Here is a 15,864-nt window from a genome sequence, read left to right as displayed (position 1 = left end):
TATTGAATTAGATTACAGATAGCTGTCTGACAGCACAGCGAACTAGGAATCAGACCAGACACTGGTTGCGATATGATTTGCAAGACTTACTTGCTTGAATTTTGTACAAACTTGGCCTTTTATTTTGCACTTTTTTTTTTTTTTTGAAAGTCTGATTTATTTTTTTTCTCCTAAAGTTAGGATCAAGTCTTCCTTTCTGCTGGCCCACCTTGTGCTGGCTCCTGCCCTTAATTTTTGATTACACACATGCAGGGTGCAGCCGTGGATAAGGACTGGATTTGTGCATCCTTGCATTCTCCTCCTTCGTGGTGTTTGCTTCATCAGCTGAATCTCCTCCTGTCCCAAAGGGCTGTTCTTCATTGTAGGAAAGCTGCTCACAGGCAGCAGGGCTGGCTGGCTTATGGCATGGGATGGTTCCTTGAAAGTATTTCAAATTCAGCTGGTGGGGTTTTTTTTTTTTGTTTTTTTTTTTTACATTAACTTTTCCATGGGGAATGTTTATGGGATATGTTATCAATAGTACGTGTGCTCTTTGAACTGTTCTGCTGGTATTCTCTTCTTAAGTGGCTGATTGCAGTTACTAGCACAAGTCTATGACCTTATCCTGCATGAGATTGATTTAATTGGAACAATTGATTCCTTTCACGATCAATATGTAATGAGTTAATATGTAATGAATATAAATGCATGGAATTGCCCTAGGTATTCCTTACTTCCTGCTACTTAGTCCAGAAAATGTGTCAACTGTTTCACGTGGCAAATAAAAAAGTCTTTTAAATAATTCTACATGTTTGTAAACAAGATCTCTCTGAGGTCTTGACAGTAAAGGAACCCAAGTTTGCCTCCCCACTATCTTGCATGAGCAGTTTTAGAGGAGTATGTCAATCAAAAATGTTTATATTTATTGGGCAAAAACTTGTATATGTCTTGCATTTGAAAGCAAGATAAAAATATTTTTATCACAGAAATATCAGTAGCAAAAATCATATCTGAAAAAGTAAATATTTCAGTCCTGAATGTTATTTCTTGATTATTTTCAGCTACATGAATTTCTCTTGAGCATTGATGTCTTTCCTGATCCTGATAAGAGCTAGGAACAACCTTATAAATCTGTAGTGCACCTTATGTCACAGCACCATGATGGACACCAGTACAAATCCTGCTTGCTGCAAAAACAGGGAGGTCCTGCCTTGCCCACCACTCGTGGTTTGGGTCTCCTGCTCCATCAGGAGTGGCTGTGGGGACCCACATCTGGCTGAAAACTAATCCAAAAAAAATGATTTTGGGGGTGATCAGTAGTTTTATGTGTTTTTCTCAGTGGTTATGTGGCACCAGACAGCTGGGGCTTGGGTTTGGGATCCTGCAGCAAGACCATCTCCAGCGCAGCAGCATGGTTTGGAGCCGAAATGAGCTGAGCCTACAGCGAAGCCCCGTGCTGTCTCTCTAATGGGGCTCTCCTGAGTGTCTCCACCTGTCTGAGTTTATTTTTGTTGGGAAAATGCTGGGAAACGGTGCTGGAGAAGGGTAAAGTGTTCTTCCTGGCCATAGCAGGGAAACAGCTGAAAAGTACTGGCATGTACTCAGCTGACACATGCTGATGGCACCATTATCAGAGGATAACGTGCTGCCATTAGCACGCAAAGCTGTGAAATAACATGCCGAGTATGTCTTTTGAAGCACATTGGACCTAATTCTCCTCTCATCTGTACTGATGTCTCTCAGTGGACTACGGTGAAGTTGCTCATGATTTACAGCGTAGAAAACCAGAGAGGAATCACGGCTGACTGCCTTCCTCAGTGTAGCTAGCTGTACGTGGGGGCAGAAGATTTCACTTTTCTATATCCAAATGTCCCCCGGAGTTTTGTTGTGAAAAGTTGGTTATAAAAATTGAGATGGCGAGGGGGGGAATATGTCATTTGGGTTGTGAATTGCTGTTAATTAAACTTCAGTGTGACACATCCTTTATGTCAGGGGATTCCTGATTCTCATCTCAGTGGCCTGGTAGAACAGAGGAGCATCTCCATTGAGATCAATGCTCATTATTATTTTCCTCATTATCATCATGATCCTCATCAGTATTTGTTCTACAACACTGGCTGTGGAACGGAAGCACGGGGAGAGATGACCCTTGCATGTTCCTCTTCAACACCCTTCATTTTTAACAGACAAGAGGCTGGGAGGGGAAAACAGCAGTGAATTCTTCACAGAGAATTAGACACAACTACACGGAAGTCAAAATCAGCCTTTTTTTCCCCTGTAAATGACACGGTGAGCTAATGAGTTGTCATTATTTTCATCAGAGTGCAAGCACTGGCACAGGGGTTGAAACGCACCACACACGACAGGGGGCGGACATTTTGAGGCCTTGTTGGTGCGTGGGGCTCATGCATCTGTGCCAGGGAGGGACCGAACAGGAGATGGAACGGAGTCTGCCCAAATAACAGGCGAGACAGCAGGGGAGGGGGGTCACATTTGATATATGTTCCTTGGAGAGAGAAGATCTGACATGGGAGGTAAAGTCTGCAGCCGTGGCCTGCTCATACTTGGTACTCCAAGTGGGATGTTAGGAACCGTTCTTCTTTCTCCTCAGCCGCAAGGCGTTTGATGACCTGACCACCTTGCCTTGCTGGGTGACCTCCTGTACAACCAGTAGCAGGGCCCACAGAAGAGAGGTGTTTCTTTGACTTAAGGGCGTGGACCTTTCTGCTTAAAATGCTTAAAATTGGTTCTTTTGGCCACTCCAAACAGAAAAGACTCGTGTCAATCGGGCAACTTGTTTGGTTTGTGGTGTATGAGGAGGGGTGTGATTTGTGTGAGACATGTTCTTACAACCAGCTGGTGATCCCCCAGCTATCCTCTCTGTGCCACTTTCTCTTTCTGATGCTGGAAAGTCATCTATTTTTTGGGGTCGGGGAGCGGATGGGGCGTTAAGGCCCTCTCGCAGAAGCGGTGGGTTACAAACATGTTCACGTTGTACGCTGTACTATGGGAAAAGCTGCAGCTATCTCTCTGAGGAAAATCACAGCTCGGAATGTAACACCTATTGAAAGCTTTCGAGTCCCTGGAAAAGATCAAAACTAGTCAGGATCAGCCTTGCTTCCAGCTTGATGAAAGAGGTGTTAATCCTGCTGCTCATAAAGAATTTAAGATGATAAATATATGAGCCACAGCCTGGAAGATTGGAAGAACACTTAAATAAATGATAGAGGCTGGATTGACAGAAAGGCTGTCATGCTGGGATCAACTTTGCCCTCTTCTGGGCTAGCCAGTGCCAGACTCTGTGAGCTCGGTGGTGATGGTGGCTTCAGGATCCAGTGGTCCCTTTTTTGTCCCTGCCTATGGACAACGTCTTGTCATTCAGACACTGTGTGCAGGTCCGGTATGATGCACTTAGCTCTCTGGGGGACGCTGGTTTGGAAGCAACTAAAACATCCTTTTGGGGTTGCCTTGGCTGGCTGCCCTGCATCCACCCAGACCCTCTCACTCCCCCTTCTCAATGGGATGAGGATGGGGGGCCGAAAATGAGATAGCTGATGGGGGGGCCACACTGACCCTGCGCATCCACATGGGAAAGAGTCAGGTTTGATGGCAGTTCCAAGACACCAGCTGTGCCTTGTGTTTTTCACCTGGTAGCTGTTATCTCCCCTTCTGGGATTTGTGGTGAGGTGCAAACATAGGTAATATTTTTTTGTAGTTTTTCAAGCTAATTTTTTTTGTTAAATACTCATGTAAGGGATTAACTATATTTCTGAATATCTAAGTATAGGTAGTATTGGTTCATAAAATAGAGGATGATGCTGATTTATTGCAGAAAACAAACAATAGCTTTTTTTTTCTCAAAATGGAAAAGATATCATTGCAAATTATAAAATTAATTCATCACTCTTAAGAAAACAAAACAAATTTTCTTCCTTCCCCCTCCTGTCCAAGACAGCTGCAGTGTTGAGGGTCTGCTGAGGTTTCCCCTCCTGCCTTGTGGGAGCAAGCACGCTTCACTGCCTGCTTTGAGCCCTTCGTCACCCCAGCACGTTCTGGAGGTTTCTGTAGGGACCTGGCCTGGGGAGATGTCTTGGTCACACCAAAATGTTTTGTGGGTCAACCTTTGAAGGTGAACTAGTGTCACATTAGAGTGTTTGCTGGGTGTAGGAAGAGGTTTGGGGCTGTTAGGGACCTGGAGAGGGTGGCAAGCTGCTCCCTCTCACGTGAGCAGTATAACCTGGTGTGTTTGCATAACACGTGGGTTAATGGGCCGTGGCTCAGGCTTGCCAGAAATTGCCCATGACCGTAGCACTGTGGTGATGTTTGACCTCTTCTGGCCCTGAGCCAGAGCTGTGTCCCCTTTGGGGGAGATCTCTGCTGCTCTTTGCAGCAGGGCTACATGTCTGAAGCTTTTTATGCACTTAAAATGGCTGCTGGGGAAAGAATGCACAAAATATTTTCCCCTTGTGAAAAACCCTTTTACGGTTATAGGTATATGTTAGCATTACAGATTTTCCTGACATGTTTTGTTGAAAGGCAGCGAGATTACCAATGTGCATCTGCACGTGCTGAGCAGCTGCGGGCGTACAGAGCTGGGTGTCGGGCCGGCTGCGAGGCTTGTGTGCGGTAATTTGCCCCTCTCGAGCACGGCACAGCTAATGAGCACAGTCCCTCCACTCACAGGAAGCACACAGACACTCACCACGACAGATCGGAAACAGCCACTGCTGGGGACTCATGAAAAAAGTGTATTTTGTGCATGGCAAATAGCAGGATGTTGCATATCTTTCATTATTAACTCTGAATCCATTCAATTAGCAGTAAAAAATAATGTTTTTTTATATGTTAAGTGTAGTGATAAAGTAATACCCAAGGAAAATACTGATCCCTACTGTAACCTCTCTCTCATAAAATAGGAATTTTCATTGTTTCACTGGTTTGTCTGTGAGCTGCATGTGCTGGAGTTCACAGTACATCTTGTGTGGATATCAGCTCCACCGTCCTGTTCCCTTCTCTTCCTTCCACCAAGACTGACCTCTTTTTCTTCCCCTTCCTGCGGGCGGTGAGCAGTGTCTGCTCGATGGATAGAAAGAACAAAATGCCTTCTTGTGACACTGGGAAGAAAATGATCCAGGGAGTTACAGACCACTAAGCCTTTCATTTGTACCTGGTAAACTGGTTGAAATGATAAGAAAAAAGAAAACATTTGGGAGGTGTTGATAAGATCAGGCTTATCCAGTAGAAAGGTAGTGTAGGATATGGTTGGAAGTGATAGGGAAAGCCTAGACTTGATGACCCAGCAGGTCACTTACAGGCTTTCACTCTTAATCTCTTAGAAGTCTTTGAACTTGTCAATAAGAAACGAAGAGAGAGGAACTGGTTTATCTCACTTATTTGTGATATTGAAAGGTAAGGCCTTTGTAAGGCCTCTCACAGAAAGCAGTCAGAAATACAAGGCAGGTAGGTGAAAGGGAAAAAGTATAGTAGTGAATCAAGAAGTGAAACAAAGATAGGTATAACTGGGTAATTTTCACATGGCACAGGGTTAAACCAGAGGTTCCTCGTGTGTTCCTAAATCCTGTATCAGGTCTTTGGTCTGGGATGGAGAAGAGGTGGAAAGGTAGCTGGATCTGTGGGCAGATCCAGTGAGGTTGGTCAAGTCCAGGGAAGACAGTGAGGAAGCTCAGAACGACCTAAACAAGCTGGTAAATATATGACACAACATCCAAAAAATATTCAGTGTTAATGGATGGTGTTTACCTATCTTGTGGTTTCTGCTTGAATTCACTATAGTGAAACAAGAAACAAAGCACACCCTTCAGAGTTGCAGTCCCTGTAGGAGAAGGTCTTGTTGGGGCTGTTAATGGGATAAGTTATGACCTGTTCCTTTCACTGATAACCTCCCCATGAGGGTCTGCGTTTCAAGAAAAAACTGTACTGGTGGCTTCAGACTCCGATTAATGATCCTTTTTCAGAAGTACAGAAGGGTGAGACAAACACATACATGGTATTATCTGAAACCAGCAATGGCTCTTTGTTTCAGGGTAGTCCCACCAGTGAGGGAACCCAAATTCAGAGGCTTCACGTACCAGTACGAATAATATCCCAAATTACCCCTGGGATTTAAGTTAGCTTTTCTCTCTCCTTTTAGGTACTATATCTCATTTACTTTAAACAGCTGTGTCTGTGTCTTTGTTCTACACAGATATTTTGAATAGGAATTAAAAATATATTATTTGTTTGCTTTGCCTGCTGGTCTGACTGTTTCAACTGAATGTTTCCTGTACCACGGATTTAAAAAACCTCTGCACCTCTGAATTGGTGCAGAATTGCCTTGCCATCCCTTCCCTTCCCCTTTCCTTTTCCCTAACACCTTTTAAAGCTAGATAAGAGCCACTAGATGTCCCTTTCAAAGCAAGGAACTGAAGCCCTGGATGTTGGTAATTAGCAGGGAGAGCCATTTAAGGAATTGAAAGGTTGCATTGTTATGATTTGGGAAACAAAAGCTGAATAAGAAGTGTAACACTTAACTATGGAATTCCACTTATTTTTCTCTAATGCAGGCTAAGCTGCCTTACAGCAATCTTTTAAATGTAATGATTGAGACTATTATAGGAAATACTATACAAAGCAACATTTTTTGCAGCCTAAATAATAAGTAGGGCAAGGTTTTAAATGAGGCTAGAGTAATGAATGCTGTACAATAATTTTGATGATAAATTTCCCCGGAGGATAAAGTGGAAGAACAGAAGCAGGCTGTATTTAATCATGCAAAGTTAAAGGAATGCAGACCAACAAATATTTATAGAGATGTACAGTTTTTTCTAACCTTTCCTGAGATACTCTTGCCCCTTTTTACCTGAGAACACCAGAAAATCAGGCCTTTCAGGGTGTAATAATTAGGAGGAGGAATTGATCACATAGGGTCAAGTGTTTCTTTGATGTGGTGCAAGGAAATTCCCATTTCTTTGCATGCTGGAGGACTCAGACAACAGGACACTTGTTTTTCACTGCTATTTCATTCATCAGTGAGCCTGAAAAGCTTTTTCTGAGCAGTTATACAGCATGTGATGACGTGCTCTGCAGCTGCTCTTCACCTAGTGCTGACCCAAGGGGATATCCCCACCATTCAGCAGAGCGCTCTCGAGGTACTGACTTTGCTCCCAAAAGCCACATGGCTGCCTCCTCTCAGTGCTGCATGCAGAATAACCAGAAAGCCTGCACATTGTGTTGTGGAGATGAGATCTGGGCTTCCACGTACGGACCAAGCTTGAAGACTTTGCCACGTGCTCCATCACCCGGTGTAGACCTGCCCTTCCCCTGCCCGTACCAGTGATTGTGCTCCTCAGAGGCTGCTTGTGGTGCTCCTTGGCTGTGGTTCCTTCTGCTCTTTGCTCTTTGTTTTCAGGAGGCAAGCACAACTTCAGCAACTAAGAGGCGGTAAAAAAAGTCACCAGAGATGTTTGGGTTAGCGTGTTCCTGGTTGTTCTGCACGGACACGTGTGCTTGTGCTAGGGTTGGGCAATCGTTCCTTGTAGCGTAAGGTTGGGGTATTTTGTTTTATAAATCTTAAAATTAGGGTGGGTTTAGTCTACTTTAGCTCAACCTGTAATGGTATTCTCTCTGCAGAGTGGAGATCTCCGTATGGCTGATCAATACTTAAAGCATATATTGATTTCCAATTTAGATGTTAACTTTTTAGCTCTTAGAAGTGCTCTTTATATCAATTTTCACCTTGCCTGGTATTCATTATGAGCTGAACATTATGACAGTAAACGAGCTGGGATCTCCTTTGGCAAAACGATGAGTTCTAGTGACTTCAAGACAAACTTGCGAAGATTTACTTGTCTTGTGAAGCACTATGGTAGCATGAAATATCTGTGTTTAAGGCAATGGCCTGAGGAGTGTATTTATTCTGGCCTGGCATACACTTCCTCTAGTGTTTCTTAATCTGTGTAGTCCGTCCCTGAAATGATATAATAATCTAATTAATAGTGCTGTTTATTACGTTCATGTTGTTTTCTCATCGTAATTCATTGGAAGTGAGCCGGAGGACCACAGCTCACGTTGCTGGGTGGCTGGACTTTATTTAAGCAGTAGGGCACACATGACAAGCAGAGCATTCCTATGTGATTATACCTCCGCTAGTGTTAGGAGCCGCAAGGTCAAAAGGCTCAGTGACTTTAACTACCTGAGAAGTGCCATGTAATCCCCAGCAAATGGGCTGTCTACAATGTCTTATTGCTGTATCAGGGAGGGAATTATTTCTTTGTAAAGGCAGACACATGAATTACCTCTGTGGTTGGCACAGGTATGACATCACTGCCTGCCAATCAGAAATCCTCTTTGTCTTGGGTTTTAACACCTTAATTTCAAGCTCAGATCATCTGATTTTATTAAAATTATGCTTTATTCTCTGTGTGCTCTGACCATCCCCAGTGCTGCTCATTGATGTGCCTTCGTATTGCTCCAATGCAGAAGTTTTTGCTGGGGTGGCAGACAGAGCTCTCTATTTAGCTGTAGCTTGATGTATGTTGCTTAAGGTTATTTTAAGTGAAAGCTTGTGCCTCAGTAAAAGCATCTCAAACATTATTAAAACTTAGGAACTCGAGCGATCAGGGGAGCAAGGGGAGGGCAGACAGCAAGGTAAGCACTTCAGGATCCAGGCAGCATGGCTGTGATTTCAAAATCGATGTGTAGCTATCAAATTCTTTCAGCCTAGCACTGCCTTTTCCTTTTTTTATTGACAAATATAACCCCCAAATAATAAAATCACCCTGATTTACAATTATTGTTGATAAAATAAATACACATGGGTTGCAGATTCGCTAACCTGAGCAGATGAGGAGCAGACCACGAGGAGGATGCTATTTGTCTCGGTGGTGTTGGAAGGACCGTCAGCGGTCGCTGCCACGTTGCTGCTGCAGCTGGCTGGTGCTGCAGTGTCACAACCAGCTCAGCCCATTCACACCCAATGCAAACCTCAGGAAAGATCAGAGTTTGCAGCGGTGTTTTTATCTGGGGCCATGAAAAGTTGCTGTTCAGCTGTGGAGGATTTGGGGGGCAAAGCAAGAGGACTCATCATCCTGTCAGAGGGCAGAAATTTAACAAATAGTTTTAAAGGCTTCAAATAAATCTATCTCCATAACGCGACTGCAGTGCTTTTTTCCATAGGTGTGTTATAGAGGTAATGATACCTCTACAGTGAACTCAATTAACCTTCTGCAGCCTTCCGTGTGACAGGGAATCCTAAATCTTCTTTTTTATGAGTGTGTGTGCAAGATTTGAAGCTACTTTGAACTGAGAATTAATAAATGCCATTTCCTAATTGGTGCCCATTTGTTTGTTTTTTACAGCGAGAGAGACATGGTGGCCGTGAGCGGGATCTAGTGTTCATGGTTGAAAAGAGCTTTCTGCACAGGAGCGAGGTAATTTTACTTTTTTTATTAATAAAGGTGCAAATCTGTTGCTTGCGTGGCTGCCGTTTGGGAGGTTCTGTTGCTTAATGATGTTAGGAGATGATCCTAAGAAATTCAGCTCTGTGTCTCAGTGGTGCTTTGTGTTAACAGGCATTGATTGCCAGTGAGAACCATGCGACTCCCCTCTGTTTGAGACCTGGTGCATGTTGAGAGCCCCTTGGAAATGCCATAGAACAAGGTTAGGTAGGAAATTAATGTATTTAGGTGTTCACAGCTCAGTTTTCCTACAGATTTTTCTTTTGCTCTGTGATACATCCCGGTAGGTGCACATCGCATCAGCCTACTTGGTAGCGTACGCGCCTGCCTCGCCTCTGAGACCTTCAAATGAACACATTGTGCAAGGAGCCGAACGTTTCGTCTGGGAGGGAGGATGTCAGCAATAAATGAGAAAACAAGAGAAATGGATGATCCCCCATAATGCATACCCTATAATATAATCATTGTTGTTTGATAAAAGAGACAATTCTAGCACCTCTCCGTGCCCTGCTAGGTATGTCTGGATTTATTATTCAAAAAGGCACAATCAAATCTCTTCATTCAGTTGACAAATGGGAACTATTCAATTCAGTATCTGCCTCTTATTTATAGCGCGTAGTGGGGTGATTTATACGCTAGCTGCAGACCTTCCGAAACAGTTTTAATTAGCAGCATTGGCTATTAGTGAGAGTCCTGTAGCTTCCCTGTCATACGCGTCCCCTTAAAAGTGAATAGAAACCTTGCTCTTTGCCAGGCGATGCTCCTCTTTTTTTTTGTGCTGCCAACAGTGAATGTACCTGTGCTGGAGCAGCGAGAGGGTGCTCCGATGGGGCAGGCAGGGGGAGGTAATGCTGTTTATTGCTGTGCCTTGGGGAAACAGGGCAGTCCTTGGGGCATTGCCACTGACATCACACATGGGTTTGCAAATGCCATCGCTGACCTCTGTTTTGAGAACAAAGCAAGCAGGGGAGATGCCCCAGCCAGCTGCTCAGGCTGCTTGCGCAGGTGTCTCTGGATTCTGCTCTGGATTTTGTGCTTGGAAGATGATGGATCAGATCAGGCAGGAGCCCTCATCTAAGTGCGTCCTGTGCTTGGAGCAGTCACTACATTAGTCTTCCTGCGTGCACTGTCTGATGATCTAAGTGAGTATTTCCCTCCGCCGTTCCCTTATCCGCAGAGCTGCTCAGGCTCGTGGTCTAATTGGTGCCCCCGAGGTAGGGAGCAGAGGGAGGCGCGGCGCAGAGGTGAGTGAGGAGAGGCACTAGTTTGAGGCTCTATTATTTTCACGCATCTGGTAGGAATGTAATCCCTTTGAGACCTCTGCCTATCTGTCAAACCTGCGATCAGCCAACAGGTTCAGAAGTTATTTGGGGAAGCAGTGACTGACAGAACAACTGCACGGCTCTTGTTTTTTTTCTTTTATTTTTCCAGGAAACCAGGCTAAAAAAGCAGAGAAAACATAAGGAGCATTCTTTGTGTTTTATGTGGTGTGTGTAGCATGCAGAATGGTCTGTTGTTGTGCTTCCACTGATTCCTTTTTGACATGAGCAATGCAGTCATTCTGTCTTTGGATCAAATAAGCCTTTGTACTACTTGTCACCATTGTGCCGTGTCTCCCTGTGTGTAAATTCTGTGTTTGCTACAGCCCCTCGTGTAAGCTCTGCTGCTGCCTGCGGTGGGTGGTTCTGCTCAATCTCTTCAGGTTTTCTGCAGCAGCTCGCTGTCACTCAATGACATTTACTCTGGAGAGCAAGTAAGCCTTAGAAAAATGTAAAGTTTCAGGTTGACAATAATATGAACAGAGAGGCCGTGAATGTTGGACCCGATCGCAGATGCTTGGTGTCTCTGCATATCCTTCTCTTGAAGAAGGCCAAGGAAGCAAGCCGCATTTGAAGGAGGTAAGGCTGGCAAGAGTTCGTTGCTGTCCAGCCAACGCTGTGTTTTTGGTGTTTAGGAGACTGATGGGAAAACGAGGAGATAGGAGGTGAGGACATACAAATTCTGCTACAGACAGAGCAGCCTGAAATGAACGTGGTCAGAAGGAAGAGCAGGCAGTGAGTGGAGCAGCAAGTGGCAGGGTTTCCTGCGTTTAGCCAGAGGTGATGGGCTCTGCAGCCAGGACGGAAACCCAGCCTCGAGTACTTCACAAACCAGCTTGCTAGCTATGGAAAACTTGAGGTCCTCTGGCTGAACACAAGCTAGATTATTATTTTTTTGTCCAGGGAAGTTCTGGTTAGGTATTTTTATTTCCTTTACTGAGTGTATCAATAAAACACATGGTTTAAGGAAGCCGTCACGTTATTAATACATTTGGTCTATGAGCCAAATGATCACTGGTAGGTGAGCTGTCTGCGGGTATCACACTAAGTGCTTTTCTACCGCACTTCTAATAGAGTGCAGGACTGAATTTGATAGTGTTACCTGTTAGTGATTGGAAAGTGAAAAGCTTTCAGTACATCCGTGTTGTAGAATTGGCTTTGATGGATAGATTGGCCATTATGCATTTCATTGTGTTTAAATTTGGCCTTAAATTAGCGAGATTTCCTCTTAAAATTCCTCTTTTCCCCAACATTTTGAAAACATTTATAAGGCATGAATTGAGAATGAAAAGAAAGAGGAGAGGGAACAGTTCTGTTCATAAACACTTAAAGATTAAATAATGCATTAGTCAGTGGTACAGACTGAACTCTGCCTGAGAAAGGTACTTCTAAATTACCAAAATATTAACACTGTAATTATTGAGCATGGATAATAGTTATGAATTATGGATCAGTCAGGTTAGCAAAATCACAGCCGCCTACCAGAGAAAGGTATGATGGGAACAGGAGGGAAGATGACTGAGGGTTTAATTCCTCTTAATATTTTTATATGCTCCCTCTGCTAAGGAGGTTGCTGCAAGAGCTGACCAGGGGCTGGAGCATCCCTGCCTAGGGAGCAGCTGCTCCACAGGGGGACAGTCCTCGTGCCACCAGGGCATTTCCATGGGCCAGCCCAGCTGGAGGGCTTTAGGTGCTGTGCTTTGTTTGGCACTGTCCCCAGCTGTCATCACTGAGAAGTGCTGGCGTGCTTCAAGGGGAGTCACTGCCTCTTGTCCTCCCCGGGATGCTGCGGAGGGCGGCAGCGATGCTGGAGGGGTTAGGGACCGTTAGGGACCGTGCTCCAACTTTGCTGATGACCTGATATCTCATCTGGGGAAAATAACTTCCCATCGCTGCCTCTCACTTCCCCTGGCGTAGAGTGAAGATAGCATCGTGTCATGCCTCTGCAAAGTGTTGTGACATCTAGCAAGGAAAAGTGCAGCCTAAAAGCACACAGAGAATATCCTATTACCGAGCGACTCCAGCAGGACCCCCAGGCATATAGGATATATAATCTTAAATCTGTGACTGGTGAGCCCTGGAGGTTGCTGCGGCAAGAGCTCCTGCCCTGTCCCTCTCCATTTTACAGGGGCAAGTTGCTGGTGGTGTCAGCACGCAACTGCTCTTCCATCAGCTAGGTGGTATCTGGCCAGCTTCTTGCCTTTTCTCCAACCACATCCATCTTCTTCAAATGAAGGCAGTTTTGCTTTTACTTCACTTTTTTTAAGAGGATGTAGTAACGTGTTTGATTGTTTGGAGTAAACTTTTGAGATGCAGTGACCTTTGTTAATCAGGAAGGGTTTTTTTTGAGGTCTGCAGGAAGAATTAATCATATGTATACTGTTTGCTTTAAAAAGTCTCTCAGTGAATTTGGGATTTCCCAGGTAGCTGTCGAAAGGTCAGAAGCTGGAGGCAGAAGCTGGGAGCAGCTTGGAGGGATACAGCTGGGGAGCAGTGCAGCAGGACAAGCCATCCCAGAGCAGCTTCAGAAGGAGGGAGAGACCTGTAGGAACACAGGAGGACAGGGCTGTATTTAAGAGTGGCCTCAAGCAATACTTAGACAAATTTGGAGCATCTAAGGAAACAATATACTGACTAACAGCAGCTGTTGGACCAGGCTCATGTTTGCTTGCAATATTCTGCTGTTTCAAAAGCACGTTTTTGTGCTTTCAACAAAATGTCCCCTGGCCCTAAAAGAGTCGAGTTATACGTGGCTCAAATAAATGATGAGAATTTTGAGGTCTGCAGTCCTTGCTAAGGAAGGTCTTTCTCTGAATTTTACAGTGTTTAGTGTGTTCAAGCCCATCCCTTTAACGTAGTTTTAATATGTTTTGCTGTATTCAGTAGTGGTTTTCACCTGTGAGCCCTGGCGTGCTGCTTCTCAATGGAGATAATGTTGGTAGATGTCGCCCAAATTAGCTTTGGTGCAGAGAAGTCTTTAATTTCCTACCGTGCTGCTCTACTGTTACCCCACTTAGTGTCTTCAAACGATGCAGTGGAGCTTGTTCTCAAACTTACTTTCAAATTTTTATCAAGTCTTGGAGTATGCCTGCATTAGTTGAGAGAGGGAAGCACGTTTGGAGACTCTGAATCATAGAGGCGCATTGCATGACAGATGTGAGTTTGCACAACTTTTTTAATGCCCATACAGGTGCACCTTGAGCACCCTAAACCCTTCCTTGCAGTGTGGGCTCTTGCTTTGGGATGTATTTGGGGCCTGACTTCTGCCAGTGGTCAGAGAGAGCTTGCTCCCGGCAGCCTGGGGGCTTCTCAGGGCTCGTCCTGGGGCAGTGGAGCGTGGGCAAAGCTCCTTCTGCTGATGGTTAAAGAACAGAGCTTTGTCTTTACCGAGTTCACCCCTCAAAACCATTAATGGAGAAGTTATGGGCTAGAAACGTTTCAGTCCAATCCCGAACTCACAGGAAGTCTGGATATGAATGATTTAAGGACTGCAGGAAAGCATGAAGATGTTGAGGTGAATTTACTGCTTTGTTCGGTGCCACAGACTGTGTGAGGGCTCTTCAGCATGAATTAAAGAAAGATTCCAGTCATGAGGTATTACTGTTTAATTCAGACGTCAGTACAGTCAGGGAGAAGACAGTAATGGATTTGTACAACCAAATAGGATTTTCCATACTGGATTGCACCTGCGATGTGTCTGGTCTTGCTCCTATACAGACAGTGCTGTGCGTGTCAGGAAAACCAGGGTGGTGTGGGATAACAGGCAGCTGCGGAAGGATTTACCTGGAGCAAGCTCTGCCTGCTAGCAGTTGGCTCGTATCCCAGCCCAGACTGCGAGAGTTTGTTGTAGAGAAGTCCTGTCGGACACGAGTGAGGATGTTCTCCTGACCTTCATCAGCCCCGGTGCACACAGGGCTCACCGATGCCCGCGCCACACTTGTGTCCAGCAGCAGCGAGGCTTGGGGGGCAGTGCTGGATTTAAAACCCCACACAGCGTTTTGGCAGGGCACTTTGCAGTGTGATGTTTGCCACTGTCGTCCATCCCCCCATCGCTTTTTGTTCATCCCCCCTCCAGCTGAAGGAGGTACCAGTTTTCCCTGGTGCTGAAAATACTTAAAGCTGGAATCTAAGCTTTTTTGCTTCTTTTTTCTTTCCTTTCCTTTTGTTTTTTGAGGTCGTGTGTCCCAGTGTTTTGGTCGAGGTAGGATATGCTTCGTGCCTCGATACTTGAAGTGTCATTTCTTGTTCCAGTCTCTCTAGATCTTCGCTTTGACTTTCCGACCGCTTCTGTTCACAGACCTGTGACTTGCCTGGAGCTTTTATTTCTCCTGGAAAACATGGAGGAAATAGCGGTGACTGAAGAAGACCTATTGCTCTGTTAGATTTTTTCTAACAGCTTCTGGAGGCTGTCTTCCTCACTTACGTTTTTGTCAGTTTAAGAATCTCAAGAAAGGGCTCAGAAGTAATCCCCCGTGCTCTGTCTCTTTCCATTTTTTCGGCTGTGTGTTACAGCTGCACATCAGCGGTCCGCCGGGCGTTCGCCGCTCCCTTCAGAGCAAGCGCTCGTGGCGCCGTGCAGAGAGGAGCGGAGCGAACAGATGGGCCAGGAAAGTGCCTCGCTCTCGGTGGGGCTGGAGGATGAACTCATTATACAGCCAGTGGGCTGTCACACCAGCCTCGAGCCTCGTTTACCAGCGGCTGGTGTACAAAAAAGCCCCGGAAAGCGGTGCCTCGCAGGGTGGGGGTGCACCTCGGTGTCATTCGGTGGGGATGAGGAATAGGGGAGAGGCCAGGAGAGGCAGAGATTTTACAAGCAGGCATCAAAAAGCTTTGTAAAAAAAATGACAAAGTCCGGCTCTTGGGGATCAAAAGGGAGCACAAAATGTTGGGTGGGGACGAGCCACACTCCCAGCTCTGGCTCTGCAGTGTAGTCGCACCAAGGTGAAGGTCCGATTGCCCAGGTGCTGTGTCCTGCCAAGTATTCCCTGAAAAAGCCAGAAAGTGTTAAGAAAATGCATTGAAAAAGCACTGTGCTCAAGCAAATGAAAAGGACCCAAAGTCCCCAGGCTGTGTGCTACATTGGCCAAGGGACTGGACGGCTTTGCATCTTC

At 45.2% G+C, this 15,864-nt stretch overlaps 1 protein-coding gene across 12 annotated transcripts in view; it reads left to right on the top strand.

The window, feature by feature from the left end:
* The window catches only part of DAB1 (DAB adaptor protein 1), a 438,670-nt gene that overhangs the window by 214,345 nt on the left and 208,461 nt on the right, over positions 1–15,864 (top strand). For 7 of the 12 annotated variants that reach the window (XM_067001657.1, XM_067001659.1, XM_048062080.2 and 4 more), the window contains exon 2: positions 9,336–9,407. The gene's annotated coding sequence lies outside the window, so the exon portion shown is untranslated. Of the gene's footprint in view, positions 1–2,338; positions 2,445–9,335; positions 9,408–10,557; positions 10,577–11,133; positions 11,333–15,864 lie in introns of those variants that run through there. The other 5 variants (XM_013176250.3, XM_013176240.3, XM_067001658.1 and 2 more) reach the window with 4 other exon arrangements.

The sequence above is a fragment of the Anser cygnoides genome, chromosome 8 (assembly GCF_040182565.1).
Source record: "Anser cygnoides isolate HZ-2024a breed goose chromosome 8, Taihu_goose_T2T_genome, whole genome shotgun sequence".
NCBI classification, from domain to species: Eukaryota; Metazoa; Chordata; class Aves; order Anseriformes; family Anatidae; genus Anser; species Anser cygnoides.
Note: the sequence above shows the minus strand (reverse complement) of the source record. Positions and strands in the feature narration are given on the sequence as shown.